General features: G+C 38.6%; 1 long non-coding RNA gene across 3 annotated transcripts; it reads right to left on the bottom strand.

Annotated features, from left to right (window-relative positions):
• Positions 1-1518: 1518 nt before the first annotated feature.
• Positions 1519-9315, bottom strand: LOC140210233 (uncharacterized). Of its 3 annotated transcripts, XR_011889182.1 has the most exons (5): positions 9215-9315; positions 8813-9127; positions 6879-7166; positions 6423-6545; positions 1519-1644 (listed from the first exon to the last, which is right to left on the bottom strand). It is a non-coding gene; the product is annotated as an uncharacterized lncRNA (long non-coding RNA). The 3 variants fall into 3 exon arrangements; XR_011889183.1 differs by having other exon boundaries at positions 5368-6545; positions 8813-9315; XR_011889181.1 differs by having other exon boundaries at positions 8813-9315.
• Positions 9316-11901: the final 2586 nt, after the last annotated feature.

The following is an 11901-nucleotide window of genomic DNA, read 5'->3' as shown; positions in this document are numbered from 1 at the left end:
CAGGGTCAAGTCCGAGGTCCCTGAGCTTCTTGTCGAGCCTGGATGGAACTATGGTGTTGAATGTTGAACTGTAGTCCAAGAACAGCATTCTCACATAAACATCCTTCTTCTCCAACACAAAATATTCTGCAGATGCTGGGATCAAATCAACACGCACAAAACGCTGGAGGAACTCAGCAGGTCGGGCAGCATCCGTGGAAACGTTGACTGTTCGTTTCCACGGATGCTGCCCGACCTGCTGAGTTCCTCCAACGTTTTGTGCGTGTTCCTTCTTCTCCAGATGTGTAAGAACGGTATGTAGTAGAGCAGTAGCTATTGTTTGCCTTAAGAGTTTTAAAAATTTATGAAAGAGAATGAAAGAGTAAATTCAAGAAATGTAAACTAAGCTTAACTATCTGTTTTGTTTTCAGGAAAGGTTGGCTAAAAATTTATTCTCTATTCCAAAGAGCATTGATAATTATTTTTGGATTATTTTACGTACAACCTACTGATTATGCTAACGTACCGTGAGCTCTAGATGTTATAGTTCTTATGCAGGGATTCTCTGAGACCTGAAAATTATTTCAAGGGTTCCTTCAGGGCAAAAAGTTTTAGAAGGCTGACCTAGATAATGGATGATGCAGTAGTGAAAGATGATTGTGAAGGAATACGTAGAAACGTTTGAAATAGGCCACAGTTTGATATTAATAAGAAACGGAGGTTGGAACTGTAAGAATAATTAGCAGGAAGAGAGCCATTAAATGAATGGTTATTAATGGGGTATAACGGCACGCCAAACAGAAGTGCCCGTCTTCGGAAAATTGTCTTCCAGAAACGAACATTTCACTTTGCGCAAACGGGCATTTAGTTCCGGTTTATTAATACCTAATTTCTCCACAGCAAATCACGAATGAACATTAAGTATTTTTTTGCAATTTAAATAAAAGCCCATCTAAATGGCATGAGAGCTGCCCAAAACTTTTTCATTATGTCTCAGCGAATAACGATCAAACTGCAGAGCATAAAACACTGCCAAAGGCATTTTAAGAACCTAAGATCATAACAGCATAAGACAATTCAGCAGAATTAAGCCATTCGGCCCAATCGAACCTGATCCTCCGTTCCATCGTGGCCGATTTATTATTCTTCTCAGCCGCATTCTCCGTATCATCGGGCAGATATTTCAGAGGTACTAAGTTGTAGACGAAAAACAATGACGTTATTGTGTTTAATACCTTAGTGAGCAACCGGATTGGAATTTTCATGTAGAAGATCAGCACTGGAACTTTTCACCAGCCAGGTAATAACAGGTTTCTAATGAAGAAATTAGACAGGTAGGTGGAGAACCAAAATGCTGCGCTGGAGAGAATATATAATCTCCATACTGAGACCAATTATCGGAAAACGTACATTGCAACCAAAACACACACACACACACACACACACACACACACACACACACACACACGCACACACGCACACACGCACGCACACACACACACACACACACAACAGCTTTATTGGAGATAATTTATTATTTTCACGGCAGTATAATGGCAATAAGAATGAAACGATTGAAGTCCTCATCTCTGAATTTTCCTCTCAGAATCCCACGCATAAAGCTTGTTTGCCACAGTGGTTTGCTACTTTTTAATTGTCAACGGTCTGTAAATAAAAAAAAGTCTGATCAGAGTCAATAGAAGTTAAAACTTCCCATTTTGCTACTGCATATGAGTTAATCAAATAATCAGTTTTTTAGAGAGTGAAACCGTGGAATTTATCCTTGAAGTCGTCAAAAGTATTTGGACTGGATAGCATCCATAGATGTGTCATTAGATCCTATGCACATCTACTGTTGGTCTATTAGCATATGGTTTTAGCCTCTCCCTGTTTCGACCTGCGGCCTACCTGTTTTAAGACCACGATAATTCCGGTACCAAAGCAAAACGTGATAACGTGCCTCAAGGACTACCGCCCATTGGCTCTGACATCTACCTTCACGAAGTGCGTGGTCATTATATCCATTAACTGCAGGGTCTAAGGCATTCTGGGCTCACTGCAGTTCGCTTGCCGCCGAAACAGGACTATATCCTGGCCTTACATTCGTCTCTGAAACATCTGAATAGTAAAGTCTCATACGTCAGCTATTGTTTATTGCCGGCATCTATACCTTCAAGAGTATAATTCTAAGCAAATTGATCATCAAACTCAGGACCCTGCGTACTAATGCTACGGGATATTGAACTTCCTAACAAACAGACTGCAATCAGTAAGAAGAGGCAGAATCAATTCCGCCAGGATTGATCTAAACACTCGTGCTCCTCTCGGTTACATCCCCAGCCCTTTAATCTACTCTCTATACACTCGCGCTTGCCTGGCAGGGGTTTTATCTATGTCAACAAGTCTCTAAACGATACCACCACCATAGTGGGCAGTATCTCAAATAACGATGAGTTGATGTACAGTAAGGAGATAGAGTGCCATGGTAACAGCCTTTCCTTCAATGTCAGCAAAACAAAAGAGCTGGTCATTGATTTCATGAAGGAGTCAATGCACATGCTGCTGTCTACCTCAATGTGTTGAGGTTGAGAGGGTTGAGAGCTTCAAGTTCCTGGCCCAATCACGTTAATGTCACGGCCAAGGAGGCTCGCACACTCCTCTGCTTCCTCAGAAGGTTAAAGAAATTTGCTATGACCCCCAACGCCACCCACCCAATCCCAACCAGTTTCACTGAGCACCACAGAAGACATCCTGCCTGGATGCATAAACATTCGGCGCATGAACTACAAGAAGTTGCGGAGAGTCGTGGACACAGCCCAGTCCATCGCGGACACGAGCCCCCCTTCCCCCTCCCCACGTGGACTCCGTTGTAAATTTTATTGCCTCATTAAAGCAGCCAGCATAATCAAAGACTCCACCCACGCAAACATTCTCCCTTCTCTCCTTTTCCACCACGAAGAAGATTCAAAAACCTGACGGCACGCACCGCCAGGTTCAAGGGCAGCTTCTGTCCCGCTGTTATGACTACTTAATGGTTCTCTAGCACGATAAGATGCATTTCTGATCTTACAATCTATCTCGTTGTGATATTGTAACCGAATTGTTTATCCGCACTGTATTTTCTCTGTACCTGTTGCATTTTATTCTGCATTTTGTTATTGCTGTACCTTGCACTATCCCAATTCACTGTGTAATAATTTGATCTTTATGTCTGCAACGCAATCTTTCGGTGCATGTGATAATATACATCAAATTGGAATTCATCGAGCTCAACTTAATTGCTTGTATTTCTTCTTGGAGAAAACTATGCAGGGAAGAGTTCTGATAGCTATTGGAATCATTTGACATGTTTGCTTTGGAGGGAAGTACAAAATCAGAGCCACAGGAAGTATTTTCCTTTGCGGATTATGGAGAAATGTACTTATCCAAAGAGTGATAAGAACAGGAAAATACTGGAAACATCTGACGGGGGCATAATAAAAGTATCCGAGGGAAACAGAAATAAAAATGTCACGAGAAATGCTTACGAATGTTGGGAGTATAAAAAGTAAAAGAAAGTCTTCTTATATTCTATCTGTGCCAGAAAGCTATATATATATAATTGCTATTAATAAGTATTTATTAATATTGTTATATTACATATTAATTATGTATATATTGTTGTACAACAGATTTCATTGAATTGCTAAGTAATTGCCAAGAACAACACTGCAAAAATACTTAGCGGAAAGTTTTCTTTTAATGTTTGTTGATTGCATGGTAAATATTGGATGGTCGTTAGGGATAAGCTATGCTCTTTTTTCGCTATGCTACATGTGAGAGCAGGTAAATCTTAGTTAAATAGCTTTCTTTGAGCACAAAGACAAATGCTATACACAATTTTCCATATTCTGTTACATTAATGTTCTACAGAAAGGAAGTACATCCGGGAACCTTCCTGACTGCTATCCGGGAAACGCTACCACAGCATTAAAGCCAGGACCAACAGTTTCCGGGACAGCTTCTTCCACCACGCAATCAGACTGATTGATTCACGCAGACTCAATTGCATTTCTAAGCTATAATGACTGTTCTTTTGTATATCTTACTCTACATACTATTTATAACAAATTTCTATAATTTGCACATTGCACATCCAGACAGAGATGCAACGTAAAGATTTTTACTCCTCAAGTATGTGAAAGATGCAAGAAATAAAGTCAATTCAATTCAATACATGTTGTTATTCAATTCGCATATAGATAATGATAATAGCTTGCTTTATTTCTTAATAGCTGGTACTACCCGTGACTCGTGCATTGGGACACCCAGATGCTTCCACATCTCAAAGTTCTGCATTTTGTGATTTTGTGTTTCATATTAAAAATATATATATCCTAACTTAATAAATTCAGTAAGTTCAGAGTTACATTATACTGTAGCTGGCCCATTCTTTGGTAATTCTTTGGTATCCTATTGTCCTCTTCTAATCTTGTTTTCTTACATAGTTGGTGTCAATACTAGCTTTAACAATACATGCGATCATGCATGTCATTTATATAAATTAGAAAGCATTAGGGCCCCAGCACATAACTATCAGGCACACTATCTTGCAAATCATAAAACACAACCATTCTTGCATGCAATCTACGTCCAGTTACTCAGTCAATCTGGATCCTAAGGGCTGTGTTTGACAAATTTGTCTGTGTGACATCCTTCTGTTATAATAATTCTATGTATTTGGAAGTGGTTGCTTTGTGTACGCATATAGAAGTATGATAGCTGCAATAAAATATTTTCATGCTGCTTTTATCTGTTAACATTGTTAACCTAACAGGTAGACATTTGCAAATGGATGTCCCAAGTTTTCCTGTATGCAGATCGTAGTGAACTTCTATCAATATTTTAATCTTCTTTCTTTATGATACCTCTCAGGCAGAAGTGTGTTTATTTATCATTTTGTTTTATTTAGTGAAAGGAGCCCTTAGTTTGTTAAATAAATCTGAAATATTTCATTGTCTATCTCTAGTTCATCATTGAGTTTATCAGAGATGGAATATTTTTGGTGCCCCAAAAACAATTCCATTAAACAGTTGTAATGTTTTATCAAGGAGGCATTACTAAAGAATATCGAAGAAACGCCTGAAATTAGATTGCTGTTTTCTTAAGCCCTGGTCATCTGAGTTAACAGGCAGTTAATTATGTTTAAATTATTGCACCGTAGTCACCCATCAATGACAACAAAAGCTGAATTCATCTCGTAGAAGTAAACAGAAATTTCAAAGCATTGCACATGACGTGGGGATAGAAACTGAATCTATTCAAGTCCGATTGAAATGCATTGGTTGTAATTATTTTGTATATTTAGCCATAACTACCTCATGCGTGCAGAATAAAAAGCAAACTTACATATGCAGTGCCAACTCACTATTGTGCCGTTAGCTCCAACAAAATCTGAGCGAACATTTGAAGTTTCTTTGCAGAGCTTGAAATGACAGTGAAATCTTGCCATGGATATAGTCAGATAATTGTTGCTGAATCAAGAATTTAAGTTAATGCCTCACTCTCAAAAAGATAACGTAGTGGAGAAAATTTCCAAGTTTAGTTTCTAAATATTTGCCGAAGGAGTAGCTGTTTCTCTTGGGTAAGTTAGTTAGGGAAAATGCTATAACTGTCAATTATGCCAGGTTTTGTCTTCTAATGCCATTTAAGTAAGTTGTCCAGTTGTACAGACTCAACGGGCTTCTGGAAAATAAACGGGAGAGCGGACTTCTGGCTATCCGGCTACAAGTATTCATTTTCAGACTAGTCAGCAGAGTTGCTTACAGTGGTGTTAGGCAGGTTGATGTCGGGTACGTTGCTACTCCGGACACAATGAACACACCAGAGCTGGAAGAATCGCTTTGGTGCCATCTTCTGCGTCAGTGTTGTTGCCCTAATGTGATTTAGTTAGGGAACAACGTAAACTTACACAAACACAGGCGAACAACATATATCGAATTGTTTACTTCTTCGTTTATTTCGGACAGAAAAGCAAAATTTGAAAACTTCTCGGAAAATGACGTAAGATGTCATGCATTATCTAAGACAAATGTCAATTTAGATTGATTGAGTAATCTAAACGAATCAAATATTTCGTAACCTGATATTATTCTTCCCGTCGAATCATCTGGTGACGATCAGTGGAGTACTAGTGCTGGTTGAAAATCGTAAATAACTTGTCTACTCTGCCTTCAAAGGTTCAGTGTTTTTATACCATATGACCATAAGAAATATTTTCTGCCTATCTTTAAATAAATCTAATTGTAATAGAGCGAGTGAAATTAGATATATAATTCATTACAAATCCGCTCAACTTAAGATATATACTGCACTTCCGGAGTACAGATGATGAACATAAACAACTACTAGAGTTCAATCTGCATTCAAACAAAATTGCGTGTTAAACTGAAAGGGTACTTTACCTCTACAGTTGATGAACCTGAACGGGATTCTGGTAATGACCATTAGAAGAAAAAATGTCAATGCAAACCCTATGCATCCAAAAACCTTTAAATAAAAATTAATCGAAGTCCAGGCGTCTCGATCTGGAAGGATAGTATAAAATTCACATTTGAAATTGTCAACAAACCTCTTACTAGACTTAGTAACTATCTGAATTTGCTGAAAATACATTCATCACCGCTTAACTATGTAAAAAAGGGGAAGGGCGATGAACGAGACAATTCCGTACAGTGGAAAACAGCTAAGACAGTTTAATGTCATTGAAATTTACCAATTAGTATTTACCAGTTACCTCTGACTGTACTAGGCAAGACAACTTCTATTCCCATGTATTAAAAGTCAAATGTCCCCCATTGTCGAATTATTGCACTCGTAGACTGCTGATTGACGCTGGTTTGCCAAGAAATATATCTTACCTGGATTGGAATTAGGAACCAAATAAACTGCCATGGCTGGAATTTTCAGAGTTATGTGAGCTGCCAGACAGATGTAAACAGTACCGCTCTGGGCAAGCTGTGCGTCATGAAGAGTACTAGAAGCTTCATACATGCCGGCGCTGTTGAGCCGTTGAGTGGTATTTATTCCATTCGAAATGGTTTTGTTATTTTTATACCAAATAATAGTCACTCCTGCCGGGTAAAATGGAGCCATATTACAGGAGAGAGTTGATGGATTTCTAAGAATTTGCAGAGGAGTTGGTGAAGCTGATGAAAAATTAAGGATAATTATAAGTTTACATTAAAAATTGGATTTTAAAATAACACCCTGAGCCCAAGCAGCTTTTCCATTTTAAACCTGCAGCATTATAATCAGAGAGCAATAAACCAGTTACGAATTAAATGGCCATGTTACATTTTAAGTAGTGAAAATTACAGTTCATGGAATTGCAAAAAGAGGGTCGCTACCGAATATCTGTCTAATTAAATCGCATATCTTATTTCTTCAACTTACAAAAGTTGCCAACTTCGTATGTAAATCTCAGCTGAATGTTAGCAATGAACGTAATTCTCACGTTTTCAAGTGCACTTTGGATCTCAACAATTTCACGTGTTTACCCTACCAATTCCCGTATCTTCTGATCCCCTGAATAGAACATAGAAGGACTAATTCCGTAACCAACAGTATCACAGTATGTAAAAAAAAAAATCTCCTCTCTGCAACAATAGGACATGGGGTTTCAGGACTTCCGTGATAAGTTGTGAAGATACGCTCACACCTGCGGATCGTCAGAAATAGAATATATCATCAATTTCCATCCACGAGAATAGATTGAAATATATTCAGGAATCTACATTGTTAGGGGAAAAAATCTTCATTTTCCAGAATAGCTCCAGTTGCGAGAGCCATTCTTAGCTGGTTGGAAGAAAGGAAATTACACGTGATTTGATGATACTCATATTTGAGCAAATCAGATGAGAACTCAATAAGTAGGATTCCCATCTGGGGTTACCTTAAGCTGTGCATTTGTGACTAGAAAGGCCCCTGGCATCAGACACAGATCGGTCAATATAAGGCAGAGTGTTTCGGCCAAGGCACAGATGCAGCACTCTTCTTTCCCAAGTTTTGAGCTCTCAGCCAAATCTTGCGGTTTGAACATATGCAAGAGTAAATCTTTAGTGCACACTCCAGAATTGTTGCAAATTCGAAGGTGGGGTCGAAGTCAGGAGATGCTTATGTGATATTCTACGTCTGCCTCTTCTAGTGCATTTGAAATAAACAAAAGCATGGCACTTGCTATGGTGCCTTAGGCAATAATTCTGAGTCAAGTAGCAATATTAGAGCTTTGAAGATCATCTCATAGTCTCATATACGCCTTGCTGAATCTATGTTGCCTTTACTGTTTTCCAAATTCACAGAAATATGTACCTTTCAAGAACTGCTAAGTGTTGTCAGGCGCAAGCAACAATAAAACGCATTATGTTTCTGCAAATCGCATCGAGATTTGGCATGCACTTCATGGAAAATCATTTCGGAGAAATGCTTGGACGCATATTCCTTTAGCGGGAGATTCGTAGTTCGGATGGTCAGGATTATGAATATTGAAACAATTTAATAATCGGCATTAATAAGTAATAGGAAAAGGCTATGTAATTGCAGAAACTGCATTCCCCCTAATATGGCACGTAAAACACTCTTCTGTATGCTTACGAGAGAAAAAAAAGTTAACCATCAAAGCACTCAAACATGTTAATAGCCAAGGAAGTGAATCTACAAGTGTTTTCGATATCAATTTATGGAAAAGAGGACTTTGTTTCCTGATGTAAATATTAAAGCAAGGCGCAGCCCACGTGTACGGGGTTGGATTATCACATCTAGATCGCAAATGATCTGAACTTTATCTGAATCTTACCACTGACAACAAGCTGTGATCCACTGCCATTTGCCACATTTAATCCTCTGAACTTGATTCCACAGTGATAGACTCCAGAGTCGGAGATACTGATATTCAGGAGCTGCAGTGAGACCTTTTCTTCCCCAATGTCAATATATTTCCTGCTATCTGGTTGAATGAGCTCTATTTCTCCAAGTTTCCACCAGTAAATGTTGACTTTTGACATTTCTTCGGAGTTGGAAATTGTGCAGTTGAAAATGACATTTTCACCAACGAATGATCTGGTACGTTCGGGGGTTTGGACTACTTGAAATACCTCGTCGGCAGCAACTACTGAAAACGAACATGAATTATTATTACAAAACACAAAGTAAGATTTAGAATGAGAAATAGAGATACAGAAAGAAATATAAAACGAACTGAAGGAAACTGCGGTGAAAATAATCCCCACGAGTTGGTTACTACCGAGCGCAGCGAAAAAATACATGTCAGTGATCGATACAGTTATCTTGAAGGCATCAAACATGAACTGTAATCACTGAGCAATGTCAGTGATATGAACTGCGAGGAAACGACGTATGACACTACCTGTCCGTCATTTGTGCCATCCAATGAGCTTACAGAATGGAATATACTTGCGAGAAGTGCAGCCTCGTCCCAGTTCCGAATGTTATATCAAGTTACTGTAATCGTTTGCTTATGTTCGTAAATTTTGATCCACGCAGGCATTAGGATAGGATACTTGATAGAATCAGTCAAACCGAGGTTGATATTACCGACCTTTGAATTAACGACAGGAAGGTACTGATATCCAAAACTCATATATCCCTATTTTAATTAGTTTAAGTACTTTATTTCTTTTCATAAGTCAGAATGCGGTAAAGTTCAGACACAGTAAGAAACAACGATTAGTGGTAGAAAACAACCAGTTTGTTTAAGAAAAAGACGATTTCGGCTTCGTGAACTTAAACCATCCGACAGGTCGTTGGATAACATTCTAATAGCTTTGGGGGGGAAACAGGCCAGACGTTGGAACAGAACTATAAATCCTGTGATGGAGCTGAAAACATTTATGGAATGGGAATTATGGAAGAAAGAATCAAACACCCGATTATCTGCAAGTGAGTCCTCGACGTTAGATCCCTCAAGAGTAAAGATTGACAGCGAAATAGCATTTGGCAGAAATTGGTTTTATAATTTACGTATGGCTAATCTAAAGATTAAAGTGCCTTTATTTGTCACGTGTAAGTCTAAAATGCGTTGTTTGCGAGAAATCAAATCAGCGAAGATTGTGCTAGGCACCCCACAAGTGTCGCCACTCTTCCAGTGCCAATATGCATGTACACAACCTACTAACCCTAACCGTATCTCTTTGGGTTGTGGAAACCGAAGTACTCGGAGAAAACCAACCCGGTAACGGGGAGAATGTACAGACTTCTTAAAGTTAGCAGCGGACTTAAACCCTGCTGAAGGGTCTCGGCCCGAAACTACGACTATACTCTTTACCGGCTGAGTTCCTCCAGCATTTTGTGTGTGTTGCTTGGATTTCCAGTATCCACAGATTTTCTCTTATTTGTGAACACTGCTTTCCACGGACATTAATTCAAGAGTGATAACGAACCAAGCCATATTATGGCACTCATTAGCTATTTTTGCTTATTTATTGGAATCACGTTATTCACGTCAGGTTCATCACGTTTTTCAGGAAAACCACATATTTTTGCCGCTAAACATTATTCTTATTTATAGCAAATAAATTGCAAGAATGAAAATTATTACTCATTAAACAAAGTATCTGAATGTTTTAACTTCATAAATAATCACAAGAGAATTAACAGAGTAGAACCCCAATAGCCCCTACTTCCTGCTACAAGTAGCACAAAATCACGATTTTCCATGCGTCTGCATTATCGACATCTCGGGTGTATTGCCTTATGGTTCTCTAGGACACTTTCAGGTCAATATCCTGAAAACAGAAAAGGAAATGCCATTATTCACACAAAAGAGTGATTGATTACCAAAGCTGGCACTGGTACTGGGCTGAATGTAAAACTTCCACGTCATTCGGCATCAAATATACCGTGAACAGAAACGCCAGCTTCTAGATTATTGAAACCTAACGGAAGAAACAGTTCTTCAGATGATCTCAGATTTCTGCACCAGAACGTGAAGCCTGCAGTTTTTTTCTTTTTGAAGGCCTAAATCACAAACAATTTTGCAGACGATACAATCCTTGACCCTCGTGTTTCCTAAATTGGAGAGATCTGACTTACAAGAAGATAGGCATAGATAATATTGAGATCAGGGAGAGGTATGTTGGTATTCTAGGTCATGTTGCTGTTACAAAGAAAGAGGTAGAAAAGTATTGAAGTCTTTATTGTAATACCCATGATATTGAGCGAGGCAAGGTAAAATATTGCTGGAGTCTTGATAGCAATGTTTATATAATCATTAGCTAAGGTAAGATTTCAGAATACTTGAGAAAACTAGTGATGTTTATCTGTTTAAGAAGGTCAACTGGGGTAATTCAGGAAATCATACGCAATGGGCCTTACATCATTGGTATGGAGATGATTGGACAAGTTTGACGGGGACAAAAAAGACAGTTTTTTTTTTCCAGATAGCATGGATTTCTGTGGGGATGCTCCTACTTTTGAAAAGTGAATAAGATGGTCAGTCAACATCGGACAGTGAATATTATCTACATAAAATCAGTATAGCACTTGACAATATCCCTCACAGTAGCCAGGTATCAAATATTAAGTCACCAGGAATCTACCGTGAGTTGTTACGTTGAATAAAAAGTTGCCGAGGTCATAAACGACAGAAAGTTGGATACAGGAGTATTTTTTTTTACTGCAAGTCTGTGACCGGTGGAACTCCGCAAAGATATGTTTTTGTAATACACCTATGTTATTTAGATGCAGGTGTGGATGGTCTGAGTAGTAAATATGAAGATGGCACAAAAATGGCAGAGAAATGGACATTGAAGAATGTTGTCAAAGTACACTGCAAGAACTAGACCAAATGGAAATTTAGATGGAGAAGTGAAGATAGGATTTAATCTGGACAAGGGTGAGGTGCTGCCTATTGGGAGATCAAATGCA

This window comes from Mobula birostris, chromosome 15 (assembly GCF_030028105.1).
Source record: "Mobula birostris isolate sMobBir1 chromosome 15, sMobBir1.hap1, whole genome shotgun sequence".
In the NCBI taxonomy this organism is placed as follows: domain Eukaryota; kingdom Metazoa; phylum Chordata; class Chondrichthyes; order Myliobatiformes; family Myliobatidae; genus Mobula; species Mobula birostris.
Note: the sequence above shows the minus strand (reverse complement) of the source record. Positions and strands in the feature narration are given on the sequence as shown.